Consider the following 12,112-nt stretch of genomic DNA (forward strand, 5'->3'; position numbering starts at 1 on the left):
CTGTCTGAAGCCATTATTTCTTCCATCCTCTGTGAAAATTTAAGCTTAAAGAAAAGATTGGCCTACTTGCACCTGGTAGGAAGGAAAGGGCCTTTGAGGGCACAGAAAGGAGAACCCCTCGCCTCCTTCAATTTCACCTCTTCCCCCCACCCCTCTTCCAAATGGGAAGGAGGGTGAAGAAGGAAACAAAATGAAATAAAATACCAAAGAGCTGGGAAAATGATTCCCTTTTTAGTTCCCAGCGTCTCTGCTATCTGTTAACCTTGAAAGAGCAGCAAATAAATGTTATCCCTGCCAGCTGGAGCCTAGCACTGGTTCATGCTCCCATGTCTCCACGGGCCACGCTCCCTCCAGGAAACACCTCTGCCAACAAACAGCTTGTTGCTTTTGTCTTGTCTCTGTAAGCCCCCTCTCCTGCTGGTCCCCACTCACGCTGCATATGAATTAGCAAATCAATGAAGGCAAAAAATTGTAAGGTTGGATGCCCAGCAAATGGACAATAACATAGTTCCGCCTCAGTTTCCCCTTTAGTGTTGTAAGCCTATAAAAGGGGAGAGAAGCTACAGCTCGAGGAACTTGGTGAATGAGGCTGTAGCCCCCCAGCAGCTGCTTGCCAAAAAAAAAAGCCACTTCCTTCCTCAGTTCGGTGTTTGAGAGGTTTGTTCCCCGCCACTCCTGCTTCATTTGAGGACACAGAAAGGGGATAGACAAGACTGAGGTCAGAGGTCTACAAGTCCCTCCAGGAGTAAGGACATGAGCACTGCTGCATATCAACACTTGGGGTGGACTCATGGATAATTCATTGAGGCTGTGCATCGAGCCTTGAAACAGATTTTCTTGTTTGGATGGCGGGATGAATGAAGCAGGGTCAGGGGTCCTGAAGGCACCAAGGGAAATGGTCAGCTCCACCCTGAGCAGTAGGGAAACATGATTGATGATGGCAGGATTCTCCCAGGTTGTATCTAAAGGATACACTCCTACCAATGATCACGCTTTGTCAAAGAGCATGACCATTTAACATATTAAATATTTGCTGTCTAGTTGAAAGTTAAAATCTCCTTACTAATAAATATCCCTACCAACTACATGATGAGAGCACTCGTTTTATTTTAGGTTCGTGCAATAATGGGTTTCCCAACTTTATTGACATTTGCTGATGAAATATTCGATGCTGTAATGTTAGAATATGTTTCATTTTTCTCCATCCATTTTCATATAAATGACATATTTCACATGTGCATTTTTTTTTTTTTGAGATGGAGTCTCACTCTTTTACCCAGGCTGGAGCGCAGTGGCGCGATCTTGGCTCACTGCAACCTCCGCCTCCCAGGTTCAAGTGATTCTCTTGCCTCAGCCTCCTGAGTAGCTGGGATTACAGGCATGCACTACCACACCCAGCTAATTTTGTATTTTTAGTAGAGACGGTGTTTCAACATCTTGACCAGGCTGGTCTCAAACTCCTGACCTCGTGATCCACCCGCCTCGGCCTCCCAAAATGTTAGGATTATAGACGTGAGCCACCGCGCCTGACCACCACATGTGCATTTTTAAATGCAAACATAATGTTCCCACTTTATGCCCCAAGATATGTCCTGGAGTAATTGTAGAGTTTGACAAGAAAACCAGTTCAGTAAGTTTGTATTTTTGCTGTGCCCTGTTTAAATCAAAATTGTGGAGTCAGGAGAACCCCACACACTGGCAGGAGAGGAGAAATTGGTACAAGCTCTTTGCAGAGACACTGTACAGCATCTGCAAGAGAAGCAAGCAAGGACCTGTCAGCTGCAGCCCTCTCAGGTCTGAGCTTCAGAGAGTTATGCATGTGTGCAAACCTGGTCACAGCAGCGTGGCTAAAATATCAAAATAGTTCCAAAGTTGCCTGATTAAAGAAACTTCAGAAACACTATTTTCAGCATAAAAATTTCCATAAGTGGTATCTAAATATATTACTCTATAGTTAGAGCTTAAAATATGCAAAAAAATTATGTGTTCTGTTCAGGAGTATATAGTCATATGCCCTATAAAGACATTTCAGTCAATGATGAGCCACATATATGATGGTGGTCCCATTAGATTACAATATTGTATTTTTACTGTAACTTTTTTATGTTTAGATTATTTACCATTGTGTTACAATTGCCTACAGTATACTGTACAGTAACATGCTACACAGGTTTGTATCCTAGGAGCAATAGATTATACCATCTAGCCTAGATGTGTAGTAGGTTATATCATCTAGGTTTGTGTAAGTACACTTTATGACGTTTACACAATGACACATTTGTCAGAACATATCCCTGTTGCACAATGCATAATTATGTTCATGAATAATAAATATGGAACAAAACATTAGAATGGTTAAAAAAATTGGATAATGGTTCCCCCAGGGGTAAGACAGAGAAAATACATAGAGGCATTTACTCTGTAATATTTGACTTGGTTGTATACATGTTTGCCTATTATGATATTTATTACAAGTTTTTAAATGTCTGAAATATAACATATTTGACATGAATAAATCTCTAATGGGCCTTATCTCTGATTAACAAGTAACCCATTGTTCACTTAGAAAATATGGAAAATGCACTCATATACCAATACGAACATATTCATAACATTTAACCCCATCATGGACTAGTAAAAACTGTAATCATGGTGGTGTGTTTCCTCCAATTGTCATCTACACACATGTGTACATGTGAACACACATACTGTATATGCATTGAATATGGATTTGATTTAACTGGAATGTATCAATTTTCTTTAGGTGTATAACTACAAAGTTAGTGGCTGAAAGCTACATCCACAAATAAGGTTGTAGGTCTGTAGGTAAGAAGTCTGGCATTGTATGACCTTGTTCTCAGTTTAGGGTCTCACAAAGCTGAAATCAAGGTGTCTATGTAGGCTTGACTGTGATCTTTTGTCTGGAGGCTCTTGGTAAAAATTTGCTTCCAAGATCATACTTGTTGCTGGCAGAAGCCATTTTCTCAAAGCTATTGCACTGCACCCACTTCCCAATTTCCTTGATGGGTGTCATCTTAGAGTCTTCTCAGCTCCTAGGGGCTACTCCAGTTCCCTGATACATGACCTCCTTCTTCCAGCCAGCAATGGTGTGTTGTATGCTCCCTGGGTTCTGATTCTCCGGCTTCCCCTCCTCTGAACAGTCAGAAAAAATTCTCTGTTTTTAAAAAGCTCATTTGATTAGGTCAAACCCCTGCCAAATTTTCACCCTTCTACCATATAACAGAACATAATCATATAAGTGATATCACATTATATTCACTGGTTCCACCCACACTCAAAGAAAAGAAGGTTGTACAAGGTTGAGAGGGTCATTGAAGCTCATCTTAAAATTCTGCCTGCCACAAGGAGATTCATACAAAAAAAAAAAGCATGCAAAGTTCAGCTGATGGTGTTCAGCTTTAACTGATTTTTCAGACCTAGGCCGCTGTAACAGGGCATTATTGCAGAAGGCTGAGGCCAGCACAGGGGAAATAACTCATCCAAGGTTCTGTAGTCAAGGACATGTCTGGTCTCCTGACTCTAGTCTTCTGTTCAGCATCCATATATCTTGTTCTGTAGTGTCCCTTCTACTTCAGAATCAATGGGAAACTGCTCCTCCAGTGTCAAACTAGATGGCAAAGAAAGGGGACAGGAAGGCAGATGCCGTCATAGGATGTGGTGATTTTTCTCCTTTCCCCATTCCCACATGAAACTCATCCCACAACTCAGAACTGGCCCAAAGCTCATAGGTTATGGGGACATATTTCAGCTCTTGCTGCTACCTTTCCACAAGTTCTCTATGGCAACAATAATGCCTATTGGTTTAGATCAATGTCATGTCCTCTCTGGGAGGGAGGAGGTAAATAGCCATGAGTGTTGAAGTCCTACTATGTCCCATAGGTACTTAACAGGTTTTCTAAAGAAGATATGTGGTGAGACTTATGTCACAGATGACCAAGCTCCTTCTCACAGGGACTAAGCCCTCTCCAGAGAAGGGGCAGAATTGGAATGTGATTCTATCTCTTGCCTTCCTCATAATATCACCAGTAGCTTTCTATTTGGAAGATGATGGCTTTACACTTCCCCCATATTGTGCTCCATGGGCCTCACTCTACAGCCCTTCACATCAAAGAAGAGGATGGTGGAGATGAAATCCTGCCCTTTGAGCTATGAAGCTTATGTTAGGTCACATGGATTGGCTGGTGCCTGTGGCCCCTCCTAGGCCCACTGACTCCGCTCCACTGGCATCAGGCTTGCACACATGACTAGATGTGGCCAATAAGCTATGAAGGGAAATGGAGCCTGCCCCTCCCAAGCAGAAGTGATAAGAGCCATCGAGGAGTTCCACCAGTACACTTGTTCCTCTGTCTCAGCAATGACCCAGATTTCGAATGAGGTAGTTTAATTCATTGTATCCTCTAGCAGCACTAGAATATGATAATTTAAATGATCACAGGAATACTTGGGAAGAGGCAAGCGAAATGATTTATACCCAAAATTGGCCTGCTAGAAGATCCCTCCCAACTCACATAACACTGAGTCTGTAGCCAGGAGAAGGTACACATTTTACCCACATCACACAGATAGCAGTTTGTGAGGCTCTGGAAGCAACATCTGCTGCCTTTCACTCTATTGCTCTCTCCAGAAGACCTCTCCTGATGCTTAGATCTTCCCTGGGCATTTGTCTTTATAAGGCCACAGGAGCAATCCAGACACCCAGTTAATGGCCACTCCTGATGCTCACTCTCCAAGAGGGGCCCAAAGAGGTCAGGAAAGGTACACTGATTATACAGAAACGGGGTGACAACATTTCCCCATCCCACCTACACTACATGATGCCACAACACAGATGAGGCACCAACTCTTATACATGATGTGGGTCTGTGTGAGTTTATTTTTATTTCTGTTGACATGTTTTCAGAAGCTCTTTAGGACACAGTTATGCTGCTTAGTACTATATAGTTTAGGTTAAAGTCATCTCAGAACCAGAAACTAGAAAGGGCCATAGAAAGGAAACTAATACTTCAAGGGCCTATGACGGGCCACACTGGGCTAGGCACTTTATATACTGTTTCTCTTAGTCTTTACAACTGCTCTGTAAGTTAGGTATCGGTATTCCCTGCTTAAACTCATTCCTCCCCAGAGGGAGGCTCTCCTAAGGCTCATGGAGGTTAAATATATTTTACAAGTACACATGCCCAATAAGAGGCAGCATGGTTATTCTAATCCAGGGTGGTCAGAGCCCAAAGTTGGGTTCTGCCGTGAACCTTTGCAGGTAGCCATGGATAGTAACATTTGCCATATTGTAGAGCAAGTTTTCTCAACCTCAGCACTATTGATATTTTGGGCTGGAGAGCTCTTTGCTGTGGGGTATGTCCTAGGCGTTTAGGGGTGTTCAGCAGCCTTCCTGGTTCCCAGAGAGGCTAGCAAGGTAAGTGACTTATCCTTGAAACAGAAATGTTCCAAATTACTTGTTTGGGTCTGACACTAGGATAAAGGGAGACATCCTGTCTCTCTTGTTCCAGTGTCCTGTCCAGCAGACATAGTATGAGGCTTTCATCAGGCCCCTCAGAAGTGCAAAGGAAACACACTTCTCTCATGCAAACAGGAAGGCAAAATAAGGGGATAGGAAAACCCAGGAAACAGGAAGAAATGGAGTGGGTGGTGACTTCATTCCCTTACCCCAATGTCTACACATGGGGTCCATGACTCAGTTGGATGGAGATAGTGGAACCACATTCTACCCTTCCCCCAGCCCCATCAGGGCACTCATTCCACCACATAGAAATGGCACTGACTCACAGTGCAATTAGAAATGTGAGAGTGTTTTTTTTTCTTCCCTCCATATGCTCTCTAAATCATGCTGCCCCCTCAAATGTATTCACATTTGTAGTTCACCGTTTCCTGCCTCCTCCACTACTGGCCAGGAAGAGCTCCAGCAGACTCCTGACGCTCAGCAGATTCACCCTCAAAAAGTGTGATTCTCTTTTTTTTTCCCTTCAAATGTACTGCTCCTCCTGTGTCTTCTCAGGCCCATTGAGACTCCAGACCCCATGTGAGACAATGACTGTATGATCCTTGCATTCCCAGATAACTGGATGGCTCCTGCTGACCAACTATAACTGGATGGCTCCTGCTGACCAACTTTCTGAGTCCAGTGGATTTGTTCAAGGAAGCAGGAAAGTAGCCAGACCCTCCTTTGGGAGAGGGCTGTGTCTGGGCAGGAGCTGGAACTCACAGGTTCTGTTCTGATCCAGCAGTGATAGACAGGGAGATATTAAGTTGTAGAATAAGGTGGTCCATGGAGTAGATTCTTTTAAAAGAATTAATGTACCAAGCGTGGTGGCTCACACCTGTAATACCAGAACTTTGGGAGGGTGAGGCAGGTGGTTAAGAGGTCAGGAGTTCAAGACCAGCCTGGCCAACATGGTGAAACCCCGTCTCTACTAAAAATACAATAATTACCTGGGCATGGTGGTGCACGCCTGTAATCCCAGCCACTCGGGAGGTTGAGATAGGAGAATCACCTGAACCCGGGAGGCAAAGGTTACAGTGATCTGAGATCATGCCACTGCACTCCAGCCTGGGCAACACAGCAAGACTCCATCTTAGAAAAAAAAAAATTAATGTAGCCCCCCTGGCAAACTAAGAAAAGCTGTTTCTATTGAAGGCCAGGCAAAGGGCTTCTGAGAAATCACTGCAGCTCCTCAGGAGTGACTTGGGGAAGAGGATGAAAGGAGGGACCTTGTATGAGGTCTGTTCCTGAGGGCTGTAAGGGAAGAGGAACACCATGTCCAGCATAAACTACCCAAAACAATTGAAATGGTTAATGGTTGTGGCGAAGCCTGGGCGATCATTTCATGCAGCAAAGCAGTGGTTAGACACTTTTGATTAAGGCTGCAGCATTTGTCTTCTTTCCTGATGTGCTGGCAAAAACTAATCATGAGCAATTTTTCAGTATGAAATAGGGAATACCAAATAAATCAGCCAGTGAATAAGGATCCTAGGAAAACTACTAGTAGCCCCTCCACCCAAGGCTGAACTGGAAGCCAAGAGTCTGAAAGGCAGTTCCAAATGCTAGGGTAATAATGCAGTGTTCAAAGAGAACACGAGATGTGGGTAATAATGAAGTCACTCTGTTGCCAGGTCAACAGATATTTAGGTTCTCTGTTCAGATTCCGTTTCAAGCTCAGGCTCAAATCAACCATCACTGTGAACTTTGAGTGAAAGAGGAGACGACAACAAGGAGAAATTGCAGCTGTGGGAAGCCTCCTCTTACAACGCTTACAATTGATGAAGCTCCTGCAGTTGGCAGAGTGAAGAAAGGGCCTTCTTTGCGTGGAAAAAATCTATCCATCAAAATGATTGGTTGGTTAGACATGATACCCTATTACTGTTTCATGTTGCAGCTAATCTTCTGTCTTCTGCTCCTCATGACATTAGTGTTACGTATGGTCTTCCAAATTTGGAAACAACATTGAACAACTTAACGTCAGGAGATAAAAGATTTTCAAACTTAGTGGACATCTGCAACTTTCAGAAGAAGAGAACAAAGAATTCACGGAAAGGGAAAAGGACATGTACTTCATTACAATTGTCTTTTGGAACTGACTCTGGTTTCATTCACAGAACCATGGATCTCCATGTCATACGGGATAAAAGCAGAAAACATAAAGATACAGCAAATTTCCTGGTCTCTGCCTCTGCATATTTTTTTGTAATTACCTAAAAGTTTCCCATTTCATACAGATTTTGTAAAAACCTCGTACAGTAAATACCCTTTATAATGTGGTTAGGTGCTCTACTTGAGTTATTTAACCCTCGCTAGAAGCCTGTGAGGTAGGTACCATGATGATGCTCATTTTACCAAAGAGGAAATGAAGGCATAAGGGGTGTGTCTGTGGCATCAGCTTATTATAAGTGGCAAAGCTGGGGCTCAAACCCAGACCATAAGACTCCCAGATAGTCTCTTAAGCCCTAGGATGTTCCCTGGTGGGCCAAGAATGACTGTCTTCTAACACCTGAATGAACAACTTGGTAAGATGGATTGGTTTCTCCTCATTACCTCAATTTTCCCTTAGCTTGACATCAAACTTCTTTGAGGCTGTAGTCTGGGGCCACAGTAAAGACAATCAAGCCTCTCAACATTTCGTAAGTAGCCCAGTGACACGCTTGTATAGAGTAGAAGGATTCTTTACATGTCAGTAAATCATGTTCAGTTTATTTTTAAGAGATTCTTCTTTGAAACACATTGCCTCATAAGCTCATGCGGAGATAATTTAAAAGACAAATGTACATTCCTTGGGATTTTGTACATAGGTAGTCATCTTATCTGAAAATAGGAATAGTTTTATTTCTTATTTACCAATCTATGTGCCTTTCATTTTATTTTCTTGCCTTATCACAATAGTTAGAATTTCCAGCAGAACGTTGAATAAGAGTGACTAGAGCAAACATTCTTGTCTTGCTCCCTGTCTTAGGGGGAAATCATTCAATTTTTTCACCATTAAGTACAGTGTTAGCTGTAGGTCACATTTGTAGATGCTCTGCATCAAGTTGAGTAAGTTTCCTTCTATTCCTATCTTACTGAGATTTTTTATGGTTTTTATTTTGAATAACTGTTACATTTTGTAAAATGCTTTTTCTGCATCAATTGATGCAGTATTATTTTTCTACTTGGTGGTTAACATTGATTGAAGTTTGAATGTTGAAATGGCCTTCCATCTTTGGAATAAACTCTGCTTGTTCATGGTGTATAATTCTTATTTTATTTTATATAACTTTTAAGTTCAGGGGTATATGTGCAGGTTTGTTACATAGGTACACTTGTGTCATAGGGATTTGTTGTACAGATTATTTGATCACTGAGCTGATTAAGCCTAGTACCCATTAGTTATTTTTTCCTGAGCTCCTTCCTCCTCCTCCACTCGACCCTCTGAATGGCCCCAGTGTGTGTTGTTCCTTTCTGTGTGTCCATGTGTTCTCATCATTTAGCTCTCACTTATAAGTGAGAATACGCAGTATTTGGTTTTCTGTTCCTGCATTAGTTTGCTAAGGATAATGACCTCCAGCTCCATCCATGTTCCTGCAAAGGACATGATCTCATTCGTTTTTATGGATGCATAGTATTTCATAGTGTATAGGTACCACATTTTCTTTATCCAGTCTACCATTGATGGGCATTTAGGTTGATTCCATGTCCTTGCTATTGTGAATAGTGCTGTCATGAACATACACATGCATGTGTCTTTTTTTAACTTTCTTAATTATTATATTGCAGTTTCCATAACATACACCATGGATTCAGAAACTTTTTTCCCCAGTTTTGAACATCTATTAAATTGTTCTTATTTATCACTTACAGCTTTTTTGCATTTTTTATTTTTATGGATACATAATAGTTGTACATATTTATGGGGTACATATCATATTTTGATACAAGCATATAATGTGTAATGATCAAATCAGAAATTGGGATATCCATCACTTCAAACATTTATCATTTGTTTGTGTTGGGAACATTCCAAGTCTACTCTTGTAGTTATTTTGAAATATACAGGAAATTATTAGTAACTATAGTCATCCTATTGTGCTATAGAGCACTAGATCGTATTCCTTCTAATAGTATTTTTGTACTTGTACTTGTTAACCAAACTGTTTTTATCCCCTATCCCCATTACCCTTCCCAGCCTCTGGTAACCACCAAATGCAAATGAAAACCACAGTGAGATATCATCATACCCTAGTTGTAATAGCTATTATCCAAAACACAGAAAATAACTAATGCTGGGGAAGGCGGTGGCTCAAGCCTGTAATTCCAGCACTTTGGGAGGCCGAGGTAGGCAGATCAAGGGGTCAGGAGATTGGGACCATCCTGGCCAACATGGTGAAACCCCGTGTCTACTAAAAAAAAAAAGTAGCCAGATGTGGTAGTGCGTGCCTGCAGTCCCAGCTACTGGGAAGGCTGAAGCAGGGGAATCACTTGAACCCGGTAGGGGGAGGTTGCAGTGAGCCGAGATCATGCCACTGCACTCCAGCCTCAGTGACAGAGCGAGACTCCGTCTAAAAAAAAAGTGCTGGGGAAGAAACAAAGAAAGGGGAGTGTGAATGCTTGTACACTATTGGTAGAAAATAAATTAGTACAGCCATTATGGAAAACAGTGTGGAGGGTTCTCAAAAAACTAAAAATAGTACTATCATATATCCAGCAATTCCACCATTGGTAATTTATCCTAAGGAAAGGAAATCAGTATATTGGAGCGCTATCTGCACTCCGATGTTTATTGTACCGCTATTCACAATAGCCAAGACATGGAATCAACTAAGTGTCTATCCAAGGATAAACGGATAAAGAAAATGTGGTAAATACACACAATGGCATATTATTCCACCGTGAAAAGAATGAAATCTAATGATTTGCAACAATATAGATGGAACTAGAAGACCTTATGTTAAGTGAAATAAGCCAGGCATGAAAAGACAAATGTCACATATTCTCACTTTATGAGAGAGCTAAAAAAAATTAATCTCAGGCCAGGCACAGTGGCTCATGTCTGTAATCCCAGCACTTTGGGAGGCTGATGCAGGATTGCCTGAGGTCAGGAGTTCAAGACCAGCCTGGCCAACATGGTGAAACCCCGTCTCTACTAAAAATGCAAAAAATTAACCAGGTGCTGTGGCATGTGCCTGTAATCCCAGCTGCTGGAGAAGCTAAGGCAGGAGAATCGCTTGAACTCGGGAGGCGGAGATTGCGGTGAGCCGAGCTCATGCCATTGCACTCCAGCCTGGGCCACAGAGAGAGACTTTATTTCAATAATAATAATAATAATAATCTCATGGAGATGGTGAACTAAAACATTTTTCTGAGAAAGATAAAACCATCACATCCATTATATGATGTATCCCAAGGTGAGAAATGTTACAAAACTTTCAAAAATGAATGCTAACATAGAATAGGATAATTTAGATCCCATGATATATGCATTGCTCAGTTCTCTAGCATTTTGACACATTTTATTACAGTCTTTCTCTAGGCATATTTGTACTCAATATAATTGTGTTTCCATTATTGTACTACCAGTGGTTCTCCAGTATTAGTGTGCATTAGATTCTCTCAGGGGAGCATGATAATAATGTATGTTTGGGACCCAGTTAGAAGTATATTTGAATTATGTAATATTGGGGAAGGGAAACAAATTCTACATTGCTAATAAGAAAGACGGGAGATTGTGAAGCAGGTAGTCTGTATGAAATGCTTCAAAAATCACCAATACATACTGTCATGGACTCCTTCCTCCCAGACCAAAACTTTAGTCAGGCTTCTCTGAGCCTTTTTTTTTTTTTTTTTTCAACTGGGCCTTCTCTTTGGCCAGCTAAGCCCAGTTTTCGCAAATAATCCTGCTCAGTCAGTGTATCAAGAATCCTCCCACCTTTGCCATCCAATCAAGCTCTTCTGCCACTTTTGATGTCTAATCAAGTTCCTTCCCTTCCTCTGATAACTAACCAAATTTCTTAGTTTTCTACCCTTTCCCTCACCCTTCCCAGTGGCCATAAAATCCCAGCTGTCTCAGTAGTATTTGGAACTGAGTTCAATCTCTCTCCCCTCTTGCAAGAATCTTGAATAAAGTCTTCCTTGTTGTTTTTTTAAAACAAGAATCAAATGCAATGTTTCTTTTATAATACAATGCTAATTTTTTTTCATTTTTAACTTACTGTGTCAAATTAAGTTTGCTTTGGGAAATGCAAGTCTTTGCTTCTAGAGAAATGAAGTGACGTGCCTGCTGTTCTTTAGTGAAGGGTAGAACTGGGCTAAGGACTTGAGGGATCCCCACAGAGTCATAATGGCTACATTAAACATTTATTCAAGGCTGGCAAGGGGACTCATGCCTGTGATCCCAGAACTTTGGGAGGCCAAGGTGTTAGGACTACTTGAGCTCAGCAGTTCAAGACAGTCTGTGTAACATAGCGATACCTCATCTCTGCTAAAAATACAAAAAAAAAAAAAATTAGCTGGGTGTGGTGGTGCACATCTATGGTCCCAGCTACTTGCAAGGCTGAGGTGCAGGATTGCTTGAGCTGGGGAGACTGAAGATGTAGTTAGCTATGATCAGGC

This window comes from Sapajus apella, unplaced genomic scaffold, assembly GCF_009761245.1.
Source record: "Sapajus apella isolate SASKATOON/1434 unplaced genomic scaffold, GSC_monkey_1.0 scaffold191, whole genome shotgun sequence".
Classification (NCBI taxonomy): Eukaryota; Metazoa; Chordata; class Mammalia; order Primates; family Cebidae; genus Sapajus; species Sapajus apella.